Raw genomic sequence first — 23,761 nt, 5'->3', positions numbered from 1 at the left:
TTGGCTTTACTGGAATGTTGGCAGCAGCACTGCCAAACCAGGTTCATGGGGTAGACTGGAATTCTGGCCTCTGCATACTAATGGTGAGATATTAACAATGTTAGTATTTAATTTGCTAACAAATCATTAAGGAACTGATCTGATTCCTATTGAAGTCAATGACAAGACTCCCACTGATTCCAGTGGGAACTGGATCAAAATTTCAGACACTAAGGCCTGGTCTATACTAGGAGGTTATGTCGAATTTAGCAGCGTTAACTCGAATTAACCCTGCACCCGTCCACACAATGAAGCTATTTATTTCGACATAGAGGTCTCTTTAAATTGATTTCTGTACTCCTCCCCGACGAGGGGAGTAGCGCTAAATTTGACATGGCCATGTCGAATTAGGGTATGTGTGGATGTAATTCGACGCTAATAGCTCCGGAAGCTATCCCACAGTGCACCACTCTGTTGATGCTCTGGACAGCAGTCCGAGCTCGGATGCTCTGACCAGCCACACAGGAAAAGCCCCAGGAAAATTTGAATTCCTTTTCCTGTCTGGCCAGTTTGAATCTCATTTCCTGTTTGGACATCGTGGCAAGCTCAGCAGCACTGGCAACGATGCAGAGCTCTCCAGCAGAGGTGACCATGCAATCGCAGAATAGAAAGAGGGCCCCAGCATGGACTGATCGGGAAGTTTTGGATCTGATCGCTGTGTGGGGCGATGAGTCCGTGCTTTCGGAGCTGCGATCGAAAAAACGGAATGCGAAGATCTGCGAGAAGATGTCAAAAGCCATGACGGAGAGAGGATACAGCCAGGATGCAATGCAGTGCCGCGTGAAAATCAAGGAGCTGAGACAAGGGTACTAGAAGACCAAAGAGTCAAACAGATGCTCCGGATCCCAGCCCCAGACATGCCGTTTCTACGAGGCACTGCATTCCATTCTAGGTGCGGCTGCCACCACTACCCCACCACTGTCCATGGACTCTGACGATGGGGTATTGTCGACGGCCGCTTCCTCGGAGATGTTCGCGGATGGGGAAGATGAGGAAGGAGATGAGGGGGACGAGGCAGTTGACAGCACTTTCAATGCTGATTTCCCCGACAGCCAGAATCTCTTCATCACCCTCATGGAGATCCCCTACCAACCCTCCCAAGGCGGTAACCCGGACTGTGAATCGGGGAAGGATCAGTAGGTAAGTGTTTTAAACATTTATTTTGAACAGAATAGGAATGGTATCTTAACAATGGGTTTTTCATGATTAGTTTGCCCTAGGCGCTTTAGTTTTTAGTCCTTGCCAGTGCAGCTACTGGAAAATTCTGTCAATATGTCCGGGGATGGAGCAGAAATCCTCCTGGGACATCTCCACGAAGTTCTCCTGGAGGTATTGTGAAAGCCTTTGCATCAGGTTCCTGGGGAGAGCGGCCTTATTGTGTCCTCCATGATAGGAAACTTTTCTGCGCCAGGCTAGCAGCAAGTACTCCAGGATCATTGCCTCGCAAAGCATGGCGGCATAGGGCCCTGGTGTTTGCTGGCATTCACGCAGCATGCGGTCTTTCTCTGTCTCCAAAATCCTCATCAGAGTGATATCACTCATAGTGACCTGCTTTGAATTAGGGAAATGTTAGTATTGGGACTGATTGCCTGTTCCTTTACATAACTGTAACCGGCAGTTTACAGCCACGTGGTGGAGGCGGGAGAGGGGCAGCATGGAGGGATCTTTCCCGGGGACAGCCGCGAGGGGGGTGGGACAGGGGCAGAGTTAATGCTGGTCGGATTGCCGGCAGCAGGAACTGGCCAACGCTAGGAGCATTGCTTGGAACGTGAAAGGAGGGCACTGCTATAAATTAAGCTTTAAGCAGCCAAAAGTCTACGGCTTACCATGTCCGCCTGCTAGCCAAATTCCGTTGTCCGGCCCCGCTTGTGTGATCTGTACAGCAAGACCTCAGGCACTCAATGGGAAGGCCGAAAATTTGACCTTGTATTGAGTGCATGTGATAGGTACTGTGCATGGTCTTGTTCACAGAGAAAGACTATATTCATTGTTCGCAAAACTGTATCTTTGTGAGGAATTCACTCCTTTTTCCCATCCCACAGCTGCGAGTGTCTCCCGAGCTACCCCGGCATCCCCCTCCCAGAGGCTGGTGCAGATCAGGCGATGAAAGAAAAGGACACGGGACGAGATGTTCTCAGAACTTATGGGCTGCTCCTGAGCCGAGGCGGCACAACAAACCCAGTGGAGGAAGAACATGTCGCAATACCAGCGAGCACACAGCAAACGGGAGGAGAGGTGGTGGCAGGAAGACCAGCAGGCAACTCAAACGCTGCTTGGACTAATGAGGGATCAAACGGACACGCTCCGGTGCCTTGTAGATGTTCTGCAGGAACGGAGGCAGGAGGACAGAGCCTCGCTGCAGTCTATCTCTAACCGCCCTCCCCCGCGACAAAGTCCCACCCCCCCCCCTCACCCAAAGTCCCAAGAAGGAGGGGCGGCAGGGGCCGTGAAAACAGTCACTCCACCCCTGCAGACTGCTCAAGAAGCAGAAGGCTCTCATTCCCAACGATTTGATAAGTCCTTTCCTTCACTCCAAAAGCACCTCACCCAAGCCCCCGTCCCAGTTTCATCCCCTGTGTAGTTGTTAATAAAAAATACATTTGTGTTAATTACTGTTTCCATCATGTTCTTTTAGAGGAGAGTATGTTTGAAGGGGGGAAATGGGGTTGTTAATTGGAGAGGACAGTCACCTTTACCAGGGTACAGACACGGGGGCAGGTTCAGCAGAAGGTCACACACACATTGCAGTCACTAGGCACCCTGGTCAGTCTGGGAGGTGGTTTTCATGTTCTGTGTGTGTGTGTGTTGGGGGTGCTATGTGAGTTTGTGGCAGTGGAGGGCGTTACAGATCTTATGCAGCAGTCCTTAGCCTGGATGACAGAGCCACGCAGCAGGGGATCTGTAACCGACCTCCCCCGCCACAAAGTCACATAGCCCCCACACACAGAGTCACGAAAAGGAGGGGTGGCAGGCTCCGTTGAAACTACCAGTCCACCACTGCGGACCACTGTAGGAGCAGGAGCCTGTCATTCCTGGAGTTTAGAAGCGTCCTTTCCATCACTACACCTGCTCCCCACCACAGTCTGCGTCCCAGTTTCAACACTTTAGCACGAAATCCAAAGTTTCATTTATTTTATTGTTAAAGGTGTGTTGGAAGGGGGGGTAAGGGGGTTGGTAACTGGAGAGGATAGTCAGCATTAACTGGGTAAAGAAAGGGGGGCAGGTTCAGCTTCTGTTTAAACAAACTTAATAGTCACAGGTTACCCTGCTCACTCTGGAACCTAGCTTTCAAAGCTTCCCGAATGCACAGCACATCCCACTGGGCTCTTCTAATCACCTGGCTGTCTGGCTGGGCGTAATCAGCAGCAAGGCGATTTGCCTCAACCTCCCACCCCGTCATAAACGTCTCCCCCTTGCTCTCACAGAGATTGTGGAGCACACAGCAAGCTGCAATAACAATGGGGATATTGGTTTTGCTGAGATCAGAGCAAGTCAGTAAGCTTCTCCATTTCCCCTTCAGACATCCAAAAGCACACTCCACCACCATTCTGCACTTGCTCAGCCGATAGTTGAAGAGTTCTTTTTCACTGTCCAGGGTGCCTGTATAGGGCTTCATGAGCCAGGGCATTAGCGGGTAGGCTGGGTCCCCGAGGATCACTATAGGCATCTCCACATCCCCAAGAGTTATTTTGTGGTCCGGGAAGTAAGTACCTTCCTGCAGCCGTCTAAACAGACCAGAGTTCCTGGAAACATGAGCGTCATGAACCTTGCCCGGCCATCCCACGTAGATGTTCGTAAAACGTCCCCTGTGGTCCACCAGTGCTTGCAGCACCATGGAAAAGTAGCCCTTTCGGTTAATGTACTGGCTGGTCTGGTGGTCCGGTCCCCGGATAGGGATGTGAGTTCCATTTATAGCCCAACCGCAGTTTGGGAATCCCATCGCAGCGAAGCCATCTATGATCACCTGCACGTTTCCCAGGGTCACTACCTTTGAGAGCAGCAGTCAATGATTGCGTTGGCTACTTGCATCACAGCAATCCCCACGGTAGATTTGCCCACTCCAAATTGGTTCGCGACTGACCGGTAGTTGTCTGGCGTTGCAAGCTTCCAGAGGGCTATGGCCACTCGCTTCTGGACAGTCAGGGCTGCTCGCATCCGGGTGTCCTTGCGCTTCAGGGCAGGGGACAGCAACTCAGAAAGTTCCAGGAAAGTTCCCTTATGCATCCGAAAGTTTTGCAGCCACTGTGATTCATCCCAGACCTGCAGCACTGCGCGGTCCTACCAGTCCGTGCTTGTTTCCCGGGCCCAGAATAGTCGTTCCACACCATCAACATGACCCATTGCCACCATGATGTTCACGGCGTGGGGTCCCATACTTTGTGCCCCTCTCAGACTTAATGTCCTCACTGCGCTTCCATAGCCTCCTCGCCCGATTTCTCAGCATCTCCCTCTGAAAAAGGTGGATGATAAGGTGCGAGGTGTTGACAACGGCCATAACTGCAGCAATGATCTCAGGGGGCTCCATGCTCGCGGTGCTGTGGCGTCCACGCTGTCAATCACCAGAAAAGTGCGCGAACTGATTGCCCGCCGGCGCTTTCATGGAGGGAGGGCGGGAGTGACGGTTGAATGACGACAGTTACCCAAAACCACCCTCGTCACATTTTTTGCCCCAGCAGGCATTGGGGGCTCGACCCAGAATTCCAATGGGCAGCAGGGACTGCGGGAACTGTGGGATAGCTGCCCACAGTACACCTCTTCCAATGTCGACGCTTGCCCCGTTAGTGTGGACTCACAAAGTCGAATTACTGTCCTTAGTGTGGATACACACGTTCGACTTTGTAATATCGGTTCCACAAATTCGCTTTAAGTAAAATCGAGCTACTCTCGTAGTGTAGACATAACCTAAGGTCGCACAGTTACAATCATAAAGTCAGGTAATGGAAAAGTCAGGGTTTCTAAAAGTAATTTAATTTGAAATCAGCTTTTATACATTCTGGATGAGATTCTAACCCCTGCTCTTGCCCTTTTAGCCACCATAAAATGACAGAGCAGGGTAAAGAGGCTTTAAAAGCCCCAGATCCAGGCTGGGGAGGACTTTCCCAGTGCAGGAACTGAGGAAGGTAGCAGCAGCCTGTCTTCTGAGGAACATCCTGAAGCTCTGACATAGGGAGGCATTTCAGTGATGGGAGTCTGAGTGGCAGAGAGCAGGCCAGAAAAGAGACCCTGTAAATGGCACCAGCTACAGGGATTCTCGCCAGCTGCAGAGCAGCCCATTAGCAGTCTGTGGGTGGAAGATGGGCCCCATTTATGTTGGGGACCATGCTGGCTCCAGAAATCTGGGTGATAAAGTTTAAAGCTCTTTTAGTCCCCTAACTCTCTATGTTTTTATACAGTGTTATAAACAACATAAACCAGTAATATAATAAGCTATACTTTTAAGTAGACAAAGGAGAATAGACAAATCCTACATATGTGTCGTGTGGTGAGTTATAATTGCTGTGGGGTGCATAACTTTTGCCTTTCTGATATTTTGTGATTCTTACACATCGTACATTTAAGGTACATCTACTGCACACTCCTTATGGCAGTGTGATTACACACATGACACACCCTGTTTGCATGGGTATTAACAGCAATGTTAATATAACACAAATGGCCACCATGCACAGCTCAAGCCTGGGCATTTGTCAGCACAAAACGAGAATTTTACAGCAAGTTAAAAGAAATGAAACTGGAGTTAAAATTGAAAGTAGTAAATACTATAAGGTTAGAATATCTAGGGAATGCTCTAACAGTGGGCACTGGCCTACATAGATTACATTAAGAAAAGAACAAGAAGAGAGAGAGGCAGAGACTAGAAAGCCTAGGCAGTGCTACCAAAATAGCAGGAGCATGCTTCCTGAATATAGCAGCAACAGCAATATCAAATGTTATACCTATTAAGGGACTGTGCCCAGGTCCAGCCCCTGGAGTTGCCTCTGGGAGATGGAATACTGCTCCAACATGTTATTAGAACTTCTAATTTATCAAATGAGTCACTGGAGTCTTCGGAGACAGACACCCATAACGGCAAGGCCAGTGGGTGAAAGTGACGTTGTGTGAAAGTGACACTGATGACTTTGAGAGACTAATGTTAAGATTAGTTTGCAATGAAAATAACTCCCTGGCAGACTAAAAAATGTAAGGGTACAAGTCAGGCAGAGGATGAATCATTCAGCATCCACTTTTAACTATGAACTGTGTTGCTTGTCCACCCTTAGGCACCAGGGCAAGGAGAAAAGAGCAGCATTGCTCATTGCTATGATTTTAACTTTAACATGAAGCTGTGCAGTTTTCTGGAATAGCGCTGGACAAAGTAACAACTAACCAGTTCTTTCAGTGTGAAATTATATACAGCCCTCACTTAATTCCTGTCTACAGTGGGTACTCTTATTCTGAAGCTCGATTCTGAACCTTGAACTCCATTGAACTTTGCCCACTGAGTTGAGTGGAAGCTGAATCAGGCCCATCATCTTTGTTTCACCGCTCTGCAATCCCCATAGAATTTATTTTTAAGAAAATGAAGAATCATGCATTCACAGCATTAGAAGCAGTAGAAGACCCTAATTCAGAAAGCACAGTCTATTCAGGAAAAATTGGGAGAATTTTCAAAGGGTCACTGTAGCCTATGGGAAATAGAGGTAAGGGCATCATATAATCCTCATCACCACAGACCTTCAAAATGGATAATCTAGGTAGCCTCCCTGCACCCCTATTAAAAATATCTGGGAGCTGTTGCATTAAAATGTCTGAATTCTCATAGTAAATTCACTCCTAGGGAGGCAGACAACAGATCAACAAAGATTATGCCCCTTCTGATTTTGGTAACAGATAAGCAATTGCAGTGTCACCTAATGAATATGATGACACTGAAGTTGATGCCTTGGAGATATGGAGAGTAACAGTGGGGTGATTAGGAGGAGTGGGACATATTAAAATTTGAGAAAATGGATGTGCAAAATATTACTGCCCAAGAGGAACCACCTTTGTCCTGTGGTTTTCTATGTATTGAGGTAGAGTTGAGCCTGCCTTTCCCTGTACCCTGAAGATTGCAGGAATGAGGAGAAGGTTGGCGTTAAAGATCATTCCTATTATTTAATATATCCGTTTTCACAAGACTATGGGGATCACCAGTCCTGGTCTCCCTTCAGTATGATCAGTCGGAGAGCTCAATGGAAAAAAAAATCCATGTGTATTTACAGACAGAAGTAATCAAATAAAAATAAGAGTGTAGAGAATCAGTGTATAGTACTATAGGAATGTAGTGTAAGAAAGTGGAATGTAGACAGAAAAACTTAGCAGTACCTAGGAGGAAATATTTACAGTTATCTGCAAAACATTTTTGTATTTAAATTGAAAATAATTGACTGAACACTTAATTATTTTCTTTTTTTAAAAAATATTCATCTTTGAAGCCATTACAGCCAATTTCAGATGCAGACCCGTATGTGTTCTAGAGACATGATTCTGCAAGGTGCCAAGCATCCTCAATTCGCACTGGCTTTGGTGGAGCTCCTGGTGCTGAGGCCCCTCAGGATTGGGCCCTACATTTGTGCGCTTTGCCTGCACTCAACAATGATGTAAAATTAAATTAGTTGCCAAAAATTACAGCTTAATTATTAATTAAGCAGCCTTAATGTCTTTAGCTTGCCAGAGGATAATAATCTAGTTAGTTTAGGTAAGTATGTATCTCAAATGCTAAAGGGTCTGTTCCTAGGAAAGCTATACAGTCTTATGAAATGTATTATGAGGAAAATTAATATGACAAACAAGTTTAAAATCATCTCGGTAATCTCATTTATTTATGTATTGTGCTGTCGTAGCAGCATGAAAGGCAACTTAATCTGTATGAGTAATGGCTCTGTATTTCTCTGCTCTGTTTATTACAGAAATGACCCTAAATAGTTTAAATAGCCCGTCATTTATGCTTCGTTTAGCTTCAGGTGGAATGTGTGTGCAGATAGGAGAACAATTTAAATTATTTTCAAATGTTATTCCTCAGGATCTGTTTCAGGGTTGTGCAACATGCAGCCACTGTGCCTGATTACAAAAATTGTTAAAAGGCCAAAGTAACTTACTTCCCTGTAAAGTGAAAAGTTTTCTGCTCCCAATCAGTACAATATATATATTTCTTCTTGCACAAGTTTTACTCCTCAGAAATGTAGTTGTCTGGAATATGAAGTGCAGTACTATTTAAACTTTCCTCAGGGGCTGGGAAGAGATGTGGTCCATGTGAGAACCTGTTAAGAAGAAGTCCACACTATTAAAAAGTTGGAGGCGCCCTGACATATAATATAAAAGAAAAGTTACCTCACACTTTGTTTCTTTTCCATGTATGGTATGAGGTTGTGCTATTTGGCATTGACTCCATTTTGTCTGAGTTGGCATGCAAATTAGTTTCTCAGAGCCCAAAATATCCCTGACTTAAAATGTTGTTCTAGTTCATCGTGGCACAGTAAAGTGGTAGAGCAGGACAGAATTGAGCCTGTGAGGATAGTAAAAATTAGAAGAAAAGCAGGGCATAGCAGAAGAGGCAATATAGGGGGTTACTGAAGAGACCTGCAAGCAGAAAAAAATGTACCGAACTGTATAATGGGAGGTGTTTTTTTAAAAGAACTGTCACAATAGCAACCAGATCAAATGGCTCTGTGTGGTACCAAATGAGACCATCACAGTTACTATTTAAGTAATGATAGAAACAGAAGTCCCTTTGCCGTAAAGTGTGTGTTACCATGGTCCTGAAGAAAAGCTCTGTGTAAGCTCATAAACTTACCTTTCACCAGCAGAAGTTCATCCAATAATATATATTACCTCAGCCACCTTGTCTCTCTGTTACCTTATAATGTACTCATATGCATCCCCTAAGGAAAGCATTCTTCATTACCTGCACTAGCAGAACTCTGATTAAAATTAGAGCTGTCAAGCAATTAAAAAAATTAATCGCAATTAATCGTGTGATTAAAAAAATTAATTGTGATTAGTCACACGATTAATTGCACTGTTAAACAATAATAGAATACTATGTATTTAAATATTTTTGGATGCTTTCTACATTTTCAAATATATTGATTTCAGTTACAACACAGAATACGAAATGTACAGTGCTCACTTTATATTTATTTTTATTACAAATATTTCCACTATAAAAACAACAACAAAAGAAATAGTATTTTTCAATTCACCTAATACAAGTATTGTAGTGCAATCTCTTTATCATGAAAGTTGAACTTACAAATGTAAAATTTATGTACAAAAATAACTTCACTAAAAATAAAACAATATAAAATCATAGAGCCTGCAAGTCCACTCAGTCCTACTTCATGTTCGGCCAATCGCTCAGACAAACAAGTTTCTTTACATTTGCAGGAGATAATGCTGCCCATTTCTTGTTCACTATGTTACCTGCATAGGCGTTTGCATGGCACTGTTGTAGTCGGTGTTGCAAGATATTTACATGCCAGATGTTCTAAAGCAGGGGTCAGCAACTTCTGGCACGCAGCTCTCCAGGGTAAGCACCCTGGCAGGCTGGGCCAGTTTGTTTACCTGCTGCGTCAGCAGGTTTGGCCGATCGCGGCTCCCACTGGCTGTGGTTCACCGCTCTGGGCCAATGGGGGTGCCGGGAAGCCACGGCCAACACATCCCTCGGACTGCGCTGCTTCCCGCAGCCCCCATTGGCCTGGGACGGAGAACCGCGGCCAGAGGGAGCCGCGATCAGCCGAACCTGCAGATGCGGCAGGTAAACAAACTGGCCTGGCCCGCCAGGGTGCTTACCCTGGTGAGCTGCGTGCCAGAGGTTGCCAACCCCCGTGCCAAAGGTTCATATGTTCCCTCATACTTCAACCACCATTCCAGGGGACATGCGTCCATACTGATGACAGGTTCTGCTTGATAACAATCAAAAGCAGTGTGGCCTGACACATGTTATTTTCATTATCTGAGTCAGATGCCACCAGCAGAAGGTTGTTTTTTGGGGTTTTTTTTGGTGATTCGGGTTCTGTAATTTCTGCATTAGAATATTGCTTTTTTAAGATTTCTGAAAGCATGCTCCAGAACCTTATCCCTTATCTGGAAGGCACTTCAGATTCTTAAATCCTAGGTCGAGTGCTGTAGCTATCTTTAGAAATCTCACATTGGTACCTTCTTTGCGTTTTGTCAAATCTGCAGTGAAAGTGTTCTTAAAATGAACAACATGTGGTGGATCATCATCCAAGACTGCTGTAATATGAAATATATGGCAGAATGCAGGTAAAACAGAGTAGGGACATACAATTCTCCCCCAAGGAGTTCAGTCATAAATTTAATTAACACATAATTTTTTTAACGAGCATCATCAGCATGGAAGCATGTCCTCTGGAATGGTGACTGAAGTATGAAGGGGCATACGAATGTTTAGCACATCTGGCACATAAATACCTTACAATGCCGACTACAAAAGTGCCATGCGAATGCCTGTTCTGACATTCAGGTGACATTCTAAATAAGAAGAGGGCAGCCTTATCTCCCGTAAATGTAAACAAACTTGTTTGTCTTAGTGATTGGCTGACTAAGAAGTAGGACTGAGTGTACTTGTAGGCTCTGAAGTTTTACATAGTTTTGTTTTTGAGTGCAATTATGTAAAATAAAATCTACATTTCTAAGTTGCATTTTCACAACAAAGAGATTGAACTACAGTACTTGTATGAGGTAAAATGAATTTTTTTTTATCATTTTTACAGTGCAAATATTTGTAATAAAAATAATATGCACTTTGATTTCAATTATGACACAGAATACAATATATATGAAAATGTAGGAAAGTATTTAATAAATTTCAATTGGCATTCTATTGTTTAACAGTGCGATTAAAACTGCAATTAATAGTGAATAATTTTTCAATCATGATTAATTTGTTTTAGTTAATCATGTGAGTTAACTGTGATTAGTCGACAGACCTAATTAAAATTAATGTAGATTTTTTACATCCTTAGGGACAAGTGAAAGTTAGTGGTGACTCAAATCAGCCTGATTGCCTCAGGGCTTCTATCATTTAGGGTACGTCCAGACTACCCACCGTATCAGCGGGTAGCGATCGATTTATCGGGGATCGATATATCGCGTCTCGTTAACATGCGATGTATCGATCCCTGAACGCGCTCCCTGTCGACTCCGGAACTCCACCGGAGTGAGTGGCAGTAGCGTAGTCGACGGGGGAGCTGCGGCCGTCGATCCCACGCCGTGAGAACCCTTGGTAAATCGATGTAAGATACGCAACTTCAGCTACATAAATAGCGTAGCTGACGTCGAAGTATCTTAGATCGATTCCACCCCCCCCCCCCCAGTGTAGACCAACCCTTAGGAATGTATTAGAAAGCAGTGCAACTGCAGGCAGAGGTAAAAAGAAGAGAGGTTCCATGCATGCCTTCATTCCAATAAGGTTGCTACAGTTAGCTAATGATTAACATATTTTTGAGAGGTCTAGGGTGACCAGATAGCAAATCAGGACGGGGCAGTGGGGGTAATAGGTGCCTGTATAAGAAAAAAACCTGAAAATCGGGACTGTCCCTATACAATCGGGACATCTGGTGAGGTCCTAGAGTGGTCCTCAAGTGCTGGGACTCTTCATAGAGAAGCAGAATTGTTTCTGCTGACTCACTCGCCAAATCAGGAAGGTCTAGTTAATTTTGCAGAGGTTGAAATTTATGGGCTGAAATCTTGAATTAGTAGAAAAGTTTTTATGCCTTTAACATTTTTTTTTAAATTGTTTTTGTTGGCAGTAAGCAAAATCAAGGCAGTAGCCACAAAACGCTAAACCCAAATTACTATTAATGTTATGCCAGTGCTAAACAAGGTAACAAAAACGATAACCTAAAAACACTAGCCAATCCTCATAACACTCCAGTCTAGCAGTACATGTATAAAAAGTCTGTAGTAGGAAAATTTGTGAATATTTTCACTGGTGTAATTACTTTGATGTAGTTACAGAACTGCAAATTTCTCTGGTGCTCTTAAAGTACCTCTCTAAGGCAGAGTCAGATAGGGACAGGGACAGAGGGATCATGGGGGTAAACCATAGGAAGAAGCCAAGTTCTGGAGGAAAGATTTATTTTATTTTTAAAGAATAAAGAAAAGCCCCAGGAGAACTGGAGAATTTTGATCACAACACATTCACAATGGGTTAATTTGGAGAATTCTGTCATAGATTCATAGATTCCAAGGCCAGAAGGGAGCATTATGATTATCTAGTTTGACTTCCTGTATAACACAAGCCATAGAAGAGGGGTTCTCAAACTGGAGTGGTGACCCCTCAGGGGTTCGCAAGGTTATTATTTGGGGGGTCGCGAGCTGTCAGACTCCACCCCAAAACCCGCTTCACTTCCAGCATTTATAATAGTGTTAAATATTTTTTTAAAATGTTTCTAATTTATAAAGGGTGTTGTGACAGAGTCAAGGCTTACCACCGCTGGTGCTTCCTGCTGGTTGCTCTGGGAATTAGCTCTGTCCAGTCATGGAGAACCCTCTGCACGTGGTGTCTTGCTGACCATCTGCTCTGCTGCCTTGGGACCTGCATTGCTCTCCGGCGTCCTCTTCAGGACACTGCCCTTTGGCAGTGCCCACTACTCCAGCAGTCTTTGGGACTCACACCTGCCTCAGTGGCCAACTGCAACCCACAGTCTAGCCTCTTAGCTCAGGGGCAAGTTGCAGTCTGTATTGGCCACAGTCTTCTGTGGCCAGGTGCAGTATAAGCGGGAAGCGGGGGGACCCAGGCCCGCCCGCTTCTCTGGGTCCCAGCCCAGGGACCGTCTAGCAGCAGCCTCCTTCTGCCCTCCTTCGTTCCCCTCCTGCCTGCTTTCCTTCCCTGGGCCACTTCCCTTTGGCCCTGTACACCTCCTCGGTCCTTCGTAGCAGGGCCCGAAGCCTGGCAGGTAACGGGGCTGGAGCTCTCTCTATCTCCCCTGAGCCTGCCCAGTACTGCTCTGTCCAAGGTTCTAGCTCCTTCCTCAGAAGCCGGTCCTTCTCCCTTGCCAGCCAAGGAGAGACTGACTTCTCCTCTTTTAGGCAGCCTTTATGTAGGCTCCCTGATTGGCTCCCTACAGGCCTTTGTTGATTGGCTGCCGCCTGTGGAGCCTCAAAAGCCTGTTCCAGCCCTTTTCTCAGGGGGTCAGGCAACTGCCCCACCACAGGTGGTCACACTCATAGGCTTGCTATGTGAAAGGGGTCACCAAAACAAAAGTTTAAGAATCATTGCCATAGAACTTCCCCAAAAGAATTCCTAGAAGATATTTTTAGAACAACATTACATCTTGATCTAAAAATTGTTAGTGATAGAGAATCCACTACCACCCTTTTTCTGTTTACAATGTCACTTTCAATGGTGGATTGTGAGATGAATCAAGTTTTTCATTTTCTAGTTGTGGGTGCATTTTGTATAATACTCTTTGTTCCTAAAGCTTTACAGCATGCTTCAAAGTCATAGAATCATAGAATATCAGGGTTGGAAGGGACCTCAGGAGGTCATCTAATCCAACCCCCTGCTCAAAGCAGGACCAATTCCCAACTAAATCATACCAACCAGGGCTTTGTCAAGCCTGATCTTAAAAACCTTTAAGGATGGAGATTCCACCACCTGCCTAGGTAACCCATTCCAGTGCTTCACCACCCTCTTAGTGAAAAAGTTTTTCCTAATATCCAACCTAATCAGTCCTCTGATGCTGTTTCAAAACTTAGGCATAAATCATATAACTCTAGAACGTCAGTCAGGGAATGCAGGATGAGGACAACGGGTTTTTTGTTGTTGTACAAGTGTAAATTTGAAGAAGAGGATGCAGAGGGCAGCAAACTGAACAATGAAAATGAAACACATGCAAATAACAAAGCAAAACAAACAAACTGGACATTCACATCTGTGATTTGAACTAATGTAATTTGTGAGATGTAGCCTGAAAAAGTGTGATATTTCTAAAATGAATGGATATAATTATGAATATACTAATTAGCTGTAGAGAATATAGTCTGGTTGAAATAAGATAGGATGCTTTGTTTCTGGTCGGTTAGCCAACAAAGCTATATATTGCCACATAGCATTTCCAATTTTTTATTTTGGCTCAAATAGAATGATGTTGTTTGACCTACTGGCAAAGGCACCTAGTTACACTGCCAATATCCTTGCTATTCTTTCTCAACCATTCAGTTCCATCATGGCAGGTGGGCTGGTTCTATAACAGGAATTAATGTTCAGTCATTATCTTGCTTTTGTTACAAATTCTCAGGGTATTCAGGCAACTCCCGTTTTTCAAATGCAGTCCTGATGTTACAAAGCTCAGTCTGTAGTACAGTCAAAGCAGCTAGGGAAGGAAGGGATGCTGCAAAACACCATGGTATTGATTCAAATTAAGCAGCTGGAGGTGATTAATGTTAACTAAATATGCAGGTAAGCCAAAAAAAAAAATAGTAGTTTCCACTGTAAGTTTATTTCTTGGTGTAATGAACTCACGTTTCAGCCCGCCCACAGAGGAGTTGAGGGCCTTCGGCTTGAATTTTATTAAATTGCTACTGGATGGGAAATGTAAAATAAATTGACACAAAGAATGTGGTTTATTTTGGCTCTAAAATTCTCTGATGTTCTGGAGCCAACGGCATTTAGAAGAACATCATTAAGCTAGCACAAAGGCACAAACAAGTGACCTGTTCAGAAGTGCCTGTGAAAGAACCCTATAGGTATAACTTGATGGAATGTCATTGTTCCATATGTTGCTAATTTCTCCAGAAGTAGTTAACTGGTTTTCTGTTTAGAAGCTGAGTTTTAATCAGCTCAAACTTGCTTGACATCATCATGCACAGCTTTGGAGAGCTGTTTACTTTGTAGAGTTCACACTTCAGTAAATGTGTTTTCTATTTCACTTTAGTTTGTTGCAGGGCATTCTCTGTTTTGTTTATGGCATCTGTGTGAATTTAGGGATGTCACTTTCACAGGTGTCTCAGCTACAAGAAATTAATAATTTTCTTTGGGTTTTTGTAGCATTGAAAAGACACTTTGTTGGTGAAAATAAATGTCAGCATCAGACACATCAAAATGCAAATGCCAAAAAATAATTAAGGGTAGAATTCTGCTCCCTGTTCTATATAAGCTATCTCTAAACATTGGAATGGGTTATGCATTTGAAGAAGTGACGAGAAGCCTCTATACTCAAACAGGGTCAACTACTATTCAAACATTTCCCCAAAAGTGCAAATCTTCAGATCAGTGTACGCTGAGGTGTTTGCAATGATGGAATGCTCAGTGCAATATACTGCTCTAGAGCGGGTTTTGCTTTCATGCTACTGTCTGAAAAAAAGAGACCTTCATTTTGCAAACATGAGTTGCCACTGACCTCAGCTGGAATAACATATGTAAGTGAGACCACTAAGATATGCAGCCAGTGGGGAACTTTCTGTGAGATTTTTGCCAGGTTTCAGCTGAATCAAAAATCCAAAGGTCAGATCTAGTTCTTGGGGACATCACATGGATTTGTGATTCACCCTGGGAGACTTTTGGTCTGCAAGACAAAGAATAGATTAGACTCATGCACATATTCTATGTAGCTTTTTCATTTCTGAAGGATATTGTAAAACAGGAATTTTAACACTTACTGCTCAAGCCACATTTTCCCTGGGCTCCTCAGGCTTTACAGCACAAATTAAGTTTCTCACCAGCCAGTCTAAAATGTCAGCACATAGTTTGGATCTCAGGTACAAAATTGGTTTTTAAGGACAGTTACATTTAAACAGTAAGAATACATGGGGAGGGAGGGAGGAAAGAAAGTAGCCCTTTAAGCTAAAATGATTTTGAAATACAGTTTGCTTGTATGTCACCAGCCTCCACTGTCTGGGCATCTTCAAATATTCTAGTAAATGTGTTTATATGCACATTGTGAGGACTATAAGAAGTTTTTAGCCACTTTAATAACTTCTTAGTAGCCATCTGTGTCATACATGCCTCCATTGTTAAGTGTATACATTTAGAAGTTCTTCTGGGCCAGCAGCAGCAGCTCCCACATAGGAGGTGAAAAAAATAAAATACCGAAAGCCTAAATCACTTCATTAAGGTTATTGAAGGCATAAAGCAGGACTTTATAGTATGGCTGATTTCCCACAACAATATAATGGGGAAAGTGTTTGGCAGCAATCAACAACTGTAAAGTTTATGCTGTTTGTTCATGAAGTTCACAGAGAGCTAAATCCTTCAATCATTACTCAGGCAAAATTCCCATGGAAGTAAGTTGGAGTTTCTCCTGAGGACTAAGGACTGCAGTATTTTGCCCAAAGCAAACAAAAGCTTTGAACCTAAGGGGGGATCTTTGTGAGTGACCAGGGTCCCCTAAGGTAGGGATACAGCCATTTTAACTACATTTAGCACATTTTTATATTCTTTCCAATAGCAGCAGATATAGCAATTTTGGGGAGCAGCTCAAGATCACACGGACATTTATCTTGACTTACAATGAAAAATCATTTTCTTATGTGATTTGATTTTAGCTGTTTGCTGTTGGAAATATCAAACATCTGCCTGAGGTGAATAACTAAATAACTGACAACTTTCAAGCCAGTTCCTATTTTTGGCCTTTGAAGCCAGAGGGGCTTGAACACCCCTGGATTCTCATGGAGACTTGGAAACTGAAAAGAGCCAAGCTGTAGAAGATCAATTACTCCGAGCGCTTGAAGGGCTAGTAAAAACAGGTTATAATGTTTACATGACTTTTTATGGGTCAGAGTTTATTACAGCTCTATTCTATGGCCTACAGCAGAGGAACATTTTACAAGGTTTTTGGTGTGTTTGACAGTTACGTTTCAGTATATTTGGCAAGGAAGGTTTTTCAACTGAGTTCTTAAGATTCCCTAATTTCAGAGATTCCCTTTTCATCTGCACTTTCTGGAGATTTGGATTTAGCAAATTTGGGTAGATTACAGATAATTCATAAAAATAAATAAAACAATGGCTTCTAATCCTGCACAACATAGGTATATGTTAAACACAAAACCACTATGTTAAAAAAATCATTATGGTTGCAAAGTCAGGAAATCACAAGTTAGGAAATGCCCGAATTGAGGTTCCCTGTGCAACTTTAATTCGGTCCCTTTGTCTGAATGAATTATGAACCCGTGTTTAATTACATGATTGCTTACTATTTTTTCAAGAGGACCCCCACCTCAATCAGTGCACAGAATGGACAGTGCTCACTTAATAAGCAGTTATTCAGTATTTTGTTTTCTGCTTATTGGTGTGTGGATCCATGCCTTATTTCATTCAAACTATTCAAACCTTGCTTGGAAGACAGGTTTATTAATTTCACCCTGGGCTTTTCTATGGTGCTCATTACTACAGTATTTTAATGCTTCTCAAGCATTAATTAACTTATCTTCACAACATCTCTGTGAGGGCAGGGGGTGTATCCCTATTTTGCACTGAGGCAGAAATGAGGTGCAGAGAGAACAAAACCAAAAATGTTCACTATCTTTGAGTACCTGATTTGAGACACCTAGGAAATGATATTTCAAAGTATAGTACTTCATGTAATATAGCACTTTGTATGTTCAAATACAACTCCCACTAACATCATCTCCAGATGTGAGTTCTCAGCACTTCTGCAAATCAGACCATAAGGCCTCCAGTTGGCCACCGAGAAAATGAGGAACACACAACTAGTGACTATCTGTGAAAAGGTTGGATTAAGTGATTTGACTAGTATCACACAGGAACTTTGTGGCACATGGAGGGATAGAATCCAATTGCTTCAGGGTGACATTCAATTGTCTTAACCATGAAACCATCCTTTCCCATCCTGCAGTCTCCTGCCTCATTCACTACACAACATCCAACTTCTGCAACAAATGAGGCAGGAGTCCTATAGACAACAGCCTCTCTTCATCACATATCCCTGATCCATCAGCAGAGCAGGTCTATCCTATGCACCAAATGAGGTTGCGATCCTGTGGGAAATATAGTATGTGATCATGTAATTAAAAACTGTATCATAATGAAAAACAAGGTTACACAGTTTGGCATTTCTGAACTTTTGAGTACTTGACTTTGTGACCGTAATGTTCTTTTAATGTGCTATTTTTATGAGTGAAATTTCCTAGGTTTTTTAAAAAAAGCAATCTCAAAACAGAAATTCCCTCATTTGGCATCATATTGAAACCCACATGGATCATCATCAGGGTTGGAATATTTAGATCCACCACACAGATCTTTGCCACTTGACTCATAGACTCAGACTTTAAGGTCAGAAGTGACCATTATGATCATCTAGTCTGACCTCCTGCACACCGCAGGCCACAGAACCTCACCCACCCGGTCCTGTTAATAGACCTATAGCCTCTGGTTGAGTTACTGAAGTCCTCAAATCATGGTTTAAAGACTTCAAGTTAAAGAGAATCCACTATTTACACTAATTTAAACCTGTAAGTGACCCATGCGCCATGCTGCAGAGGACAGCGAAAAACCTCCAGGGTCTCTGCCAATCTGATAGGGGGGGAAATTCCTTCCCGACCCCAAATATTGGAATCAGACCCTTTGAATGTAGGGAAGACCCACCAACAAGACACTTGGGAAAGACATCTCTGTAGTAACTCAGAGCCCTCCCCATCTAGTGTCTCATCACCAGCCACTGGAGATACTTGCTGCTAGCAGTTACAGATCAGCTACATGCCACTGTAAGCAGTCCCATCATACCATCCCCTCCATAAACTTATCAAGGTCAGTCTTTAAGCCAGTTAGGTTTCTTGCCCCCCCCACTCCCCTTGGAAGGCTGTTTCAGAACTTCACTCCTCTGATGGTTAGAAACCTTTGCCTAATTTCAAGCCCAAACATGTTGATGGCCAGTTTATATCCATTTGTTCTTGTGTCCACATTGGCACTTAAATAACTCCTCTCCCACCCCGGTATTTATCCCTCTGATGTATTTATAGACATCAATCATATCTCCCCTCAGCCTTCTTTTGGTTAGGCTAAACAAGCCAACCCCTTTGAATCTCCTTTCGTAAGGTAGGTTTTCCATTTCTTGGATCATCCTCGTAGCCCTTTTCTGCACCTGTTCTAGTTTGAATTGATTTTGCTTAAACATGGGAGATCAGAATTGCACATAGTATTCCAGATGAGGTCTCACCAGTCCCTTGTATAACAGTACTAACACTTCCCTGTCTCTACCTGAAATACCTTGCCTGTTGCATCCTAGGACTGCATTAGTCTTTTTCATGGCTGCATCACATTGATGGTCATAGTCACCTTATGAGCAACAAATACACCTCGTCTTTCTCACCCTCTGTCATTTCCAACTGATACGTCACCAGCTTTTAGCAAAAATCCCTGTTGTTAGTCCCTAAATGCATGGCTTGAGTTGATGAAGCAGGTTGTCATTTTTTATGTGGACAAGTGCTAGAGTGGGATTGGCGTTTTTTGCCAGTGGGTGTCACGGATATTTGCTGACAGGAGAGGAATGGTGAGACTAAGGAATTTTGGGTCCGTTACATGCTCTAGAGGGGAGTGTGCACAAATGGGCACAGAAACTTCTGCCTGTTCTCCCAAACCTTGATCTCCTTCTACCCCACCCCTTTAATCTGTACCTGTGCCAGTCCAGTCTCTTCTCCATGTCTGACTCATTGTCTCGGTCCCATTCTCCTCGTCTACCTAGTTCCACTCTCCACTCCTCAGGCTTCTCCTTGCAGTCACAGTCTACTTACCCAGGCAGACTGAGTCCTTCCCATCCTGACTCCTTGTCAGTGCGGATCCCCTCCCCATCCCAATTTTAGTCTCCCTCCCCAGGCTCCTCATCTAATCTCAGTTTCCCCACTCACCCTTTCCCTAGCTTCTTGTCCCAGTCTCTTTACCCAGTCTGTCCCAGTTCTCTCCTAACTGCCCAGCTCCTTGTCTGATCTGTATCTCCTCCTCTTGCCCCTGTTCCCTCCGCTCATATTGGTTCCTAGTCCCTATCTCCTTGTCCAGCCAGTCCCAGTATCTCCAACTTTCCCCAGCTTCTTTTCTAATCTTCCTCCCAGCCAAATGGGTTCCAGTACACCCACCAATCCCATTCTTAGTTTACTTGCCCAACCAGTTTCAGCATTCCTTCCCCAGTTACAGTTGGTCTGGGGGTACAATGTCCTTTGCTTTGGAGTGTTATAGTGCATACTATAGAAATTTGCAGTTAATAGTCAAAGGAATGTATGTCATTGTGTCTGTCACCTGTGTGCATGGTGGTGTCATCCCCCATGAGAGCATTCACCTCTCTTCATATATGACTGAGCTAAGTCCCTTAGACTAGGTCTTTCCTCACCCTGAAGCCCCTTCCTAGCTAGCCAGGAAACATTGTTGTGGTGGTATCATGAAAGGAGTGTTTCTGTTGCTCAACCCTGGCCTTCCCCCAGCTTCCAGTGCAAGAAAAACCTCATGGAAGGATCTGATGCACTATTTCTTCTCCCTCATGGTGCCATGAGGGCTCCTTTCCTCCTCTTCACTTTCCCTGGTGAATGAGTTATTGAAGGGTGAGGCTGATGGATAGAGGTATTTGTACCTTCCCACACAAAGCTATCAATGAGGATATAGCCTTATTTAGTGAAGCTATGGAAGGGAATATCTTCAGGATGAGCCCCTCTGTGACGATGGTGCTTCTGGTTACTGGGGAGGGTTAGCTCTCCCCTACTCTTCTACCTTGCAGAATGTGGAAATGGAACTGCTTCTCCATCTGTTGCTGGGGCTGACTGCCTGGTGAGTATGGTAACCACTGGGCTAAGAGTTACAAGCTGGGCACCTCCTCCAGCCAGAATTTTGAATGGGACTCAGACCAGTAGGCAGCCTCCAAGCACACCTACCAGATCAGGTTCTGAATGAAAGTTAGGTGGCAAAATGCCTATCTTCCCCTGGTCTGTGACTCACTCTGGAACTTAGGTGAGAGAAAGGTCTCCAGACACCTAGAGTGAGGCAGAAGTGTGCATGCACAAAGGCAGAAACTCAAAGCTCCAAGGAAACTTTCACCCTGAAAATTTAGGTGCTGAGTGAATTTAGGCACATATTGTGTTTGGTGTAGAAGAACTGTTAGAGTTCCCTGGGAGGGAAGGAAGTCAGAAGTGAGAGGCAAAAGGGAAACATCTCCTGGGAGTTGTAGTCTAGGACAGAGGTTCTCAAACTGTGGTCCGTGGACCACCAGTGGTCTGCAAGCTCCATTCAGGTGGTCCGCAGATAGTTCCCTCTTAGGTGCCTACTTGGGCGACTGCACACAAAAGAATGAAGGGCCACCCGTCTAATTAGTGGAACCGTGCAGGCGTGGCTCCACTAATTAGGTGCCTGGCCCTTGTGAGGTGGTGGCCTTGGGGGGAATAGGAGGTAGGTGGGAGGGGGCAGTGGGGTGAGAAGAGGGGGTGGTGGGAATTTTGGGATGTGCAGGGCTCCGGCGGCCAGAGAAAGAGGCGACTTTCCCCAGCTCCAGGGCTGCGGCTGACGGATGCCCCTCCTTCCCAGTCCCACTCCGGGGCTGCTGTGGCAGGGGAGAGCAGGAGAGACCCTCCTCCTTCCCAGCTCCAGCTTGGGGGCCGCCGCAGTGCACGGGGGAGAGGGCACATCCATCACATTTGAAAGGTAAGACTACTGATATTAAAATATGCGTTATGTGCTTTTATTTGTAGAACAAAAAACATTAATTATTATTGCTTTCTTTATATAGCACTTTTATCCAAAGCGCTTTACAATAGTTAGCTAACGGTACAAACAACATTTGGAAAGATCATTAAGTGGTTCGCCGAGACCCTCAGCAATTTTCAAGTGGTCCTCGAACAAAAAAGTTTGAGAACCACTGGTCTAGGGTGAGCTGAAGACTTATTTGTTTGTTTGTTTTGCGTATCTTTTGTTTATGTTTGAGAAATAAAGCTGCCCAAGAGAGAGTGTAGGTATGGGAGTAGATCCTTTGCAAGTTGAAGAGAAGCCCTGGCCTATTACAATGTGATATGATATGAGTTGTATTGAAATGAGTATTATTGATATGAGACTGGAATGGCTGTATTATTAATGTGATAGTACGCAGTAGCTGGGATCCTTTCATCTATCACTGGTCCCAGTCTTAAATATTATTATTTGTATTACCATAGCATGCTTTTTCTGCACTTCAAGTACAATTTGTGCAGAAGGGAAATAATTGTACATCAAGGAGGAAAAAAAGGAAAACAATTTCTAGCCATTTTTTTAAAATGTCAGTTAGCAGCTGCTCATAAATCTGAATATTAAAAGTATTACCAGAGGAGGTGGATTAATGGGCAGAGCGCTGGTGAGATGGTCAAACAAAATCATCTCCTATTTGTGGTGGTGATATTCCAGCAGTATACTGGCTGAGCTATCACTGTGTGCTAAACTGCCCTTTGCTGTTCTCTGGTCTCCTCTCTGTTCTCCTCCCCCAAACTCTCATGGTACTCCAAGTCACAGTGTGTTAGGCCTGTACAGCAGGCTTCAAAGTGAAATTTACTAGCCTGGTAATTTTCACTTTACAGTTAAGCTGCAGGTTAGTAATGTGAAATTTACCAGACTTGTGCAATTCACTTTGTTGCGCTGCCTGCAGAGCATACCTCAGATGCTGGATTTGACCTCTTCAGCATGGCTTGGACAGGTGGATCTGGAAGACTGGTGAAAAACAGAGGCTGAATCCCTAATATAGGATATTTCTGTTGCAGATGGGAGTCTTGACAGGTCTGGTTAACTTTTGAAAACAACTGTAATTTATATCAGATCTTGATGTGTGTGTATATATATATAAAACATTTAACCCACAGTGACTCAACATGCATTTGACCAGATTTCAAATAAAAATTAATGTGATCACCTAAAAACATTACTTGGCACAAATGTGCCTGAGCAAAACTAAGTTCATAAAGAGTTTTTAATTATTAAATGTAACCTAAAAATATGTACTTAGTTTCTTCACACGCATTGAAGTGAGCATTAACATTTCAGTGGTTTTGTGGAAGTTTTGATGGTATAAATTGTTTGCAGCTGGAAAGCTGACTTTCATTTAAAAATGAACTGCCACAACATACTGTACTGTAGCTTTTTATTGGGATTGAAGTGTCTGGCTTGTTAACTCTATTTAAGCAGCTGCTATCTTACTTCGGTCTGATCACAAGACTGTTTGAAATGAAGGATGATCCTACTTTGTTTGCAGACCTCTTTTAACCAGTGTGGATCAAGAATTGTTTGGTCTTTTCTGACAGCCATAACAACCCTTTTGTTAAATTTTATTTTCACCATCATACATGTTGCTAATCTTCTACTATCCTTTTTTTTAGTCTCTAACAGCCAGACTACCACAGTGAATGTATCAATAAGACTGTTCTTTCCTAATCCACCAAAGAGTACCATATGCGCATCGGGAATCAGACTGTTTTCATAACATAGTAGTCTACATTACTCTGTTTATCAAACTGTTTCCTTTAATGTTTTTACATCTAAGGAAAATAAAAAAAATTATGTCCATGTGTAGACAACTATACTTTCTGTCAGCCTGACTGTGCTGGTAGCACCTCAAAGAGCTACTTTAATTGGCCAAGGAATCTTTGCTGCATAGTGTGACAATTTCTCAGACATGATGTCATCTCCTAAAATTCCTTTGCTGAATAAAGTACATAGGAACCATATTGAAATTATGCTGAAGATTAATTAGGTTCAAATTTTTAATTGTAGAAACTTTTTTTG

Source organism: Malaclemys terrapin, chromosome 1 (assembly GCF_027887155.1).
Source record: "Malaclemys terrapin pileata isolate rMalTer1 chromosome 1, rMalTer1.hap1, whole genome shotgun sequence".
Lineage (NCBI taxonomy): Eukaryota > Metazoa > Chordata > Testudines > Emydidae > Malaclemys > Malaclemys terrapin.
Note: the sequence above shows the minus strand (reverse complement) of the source record.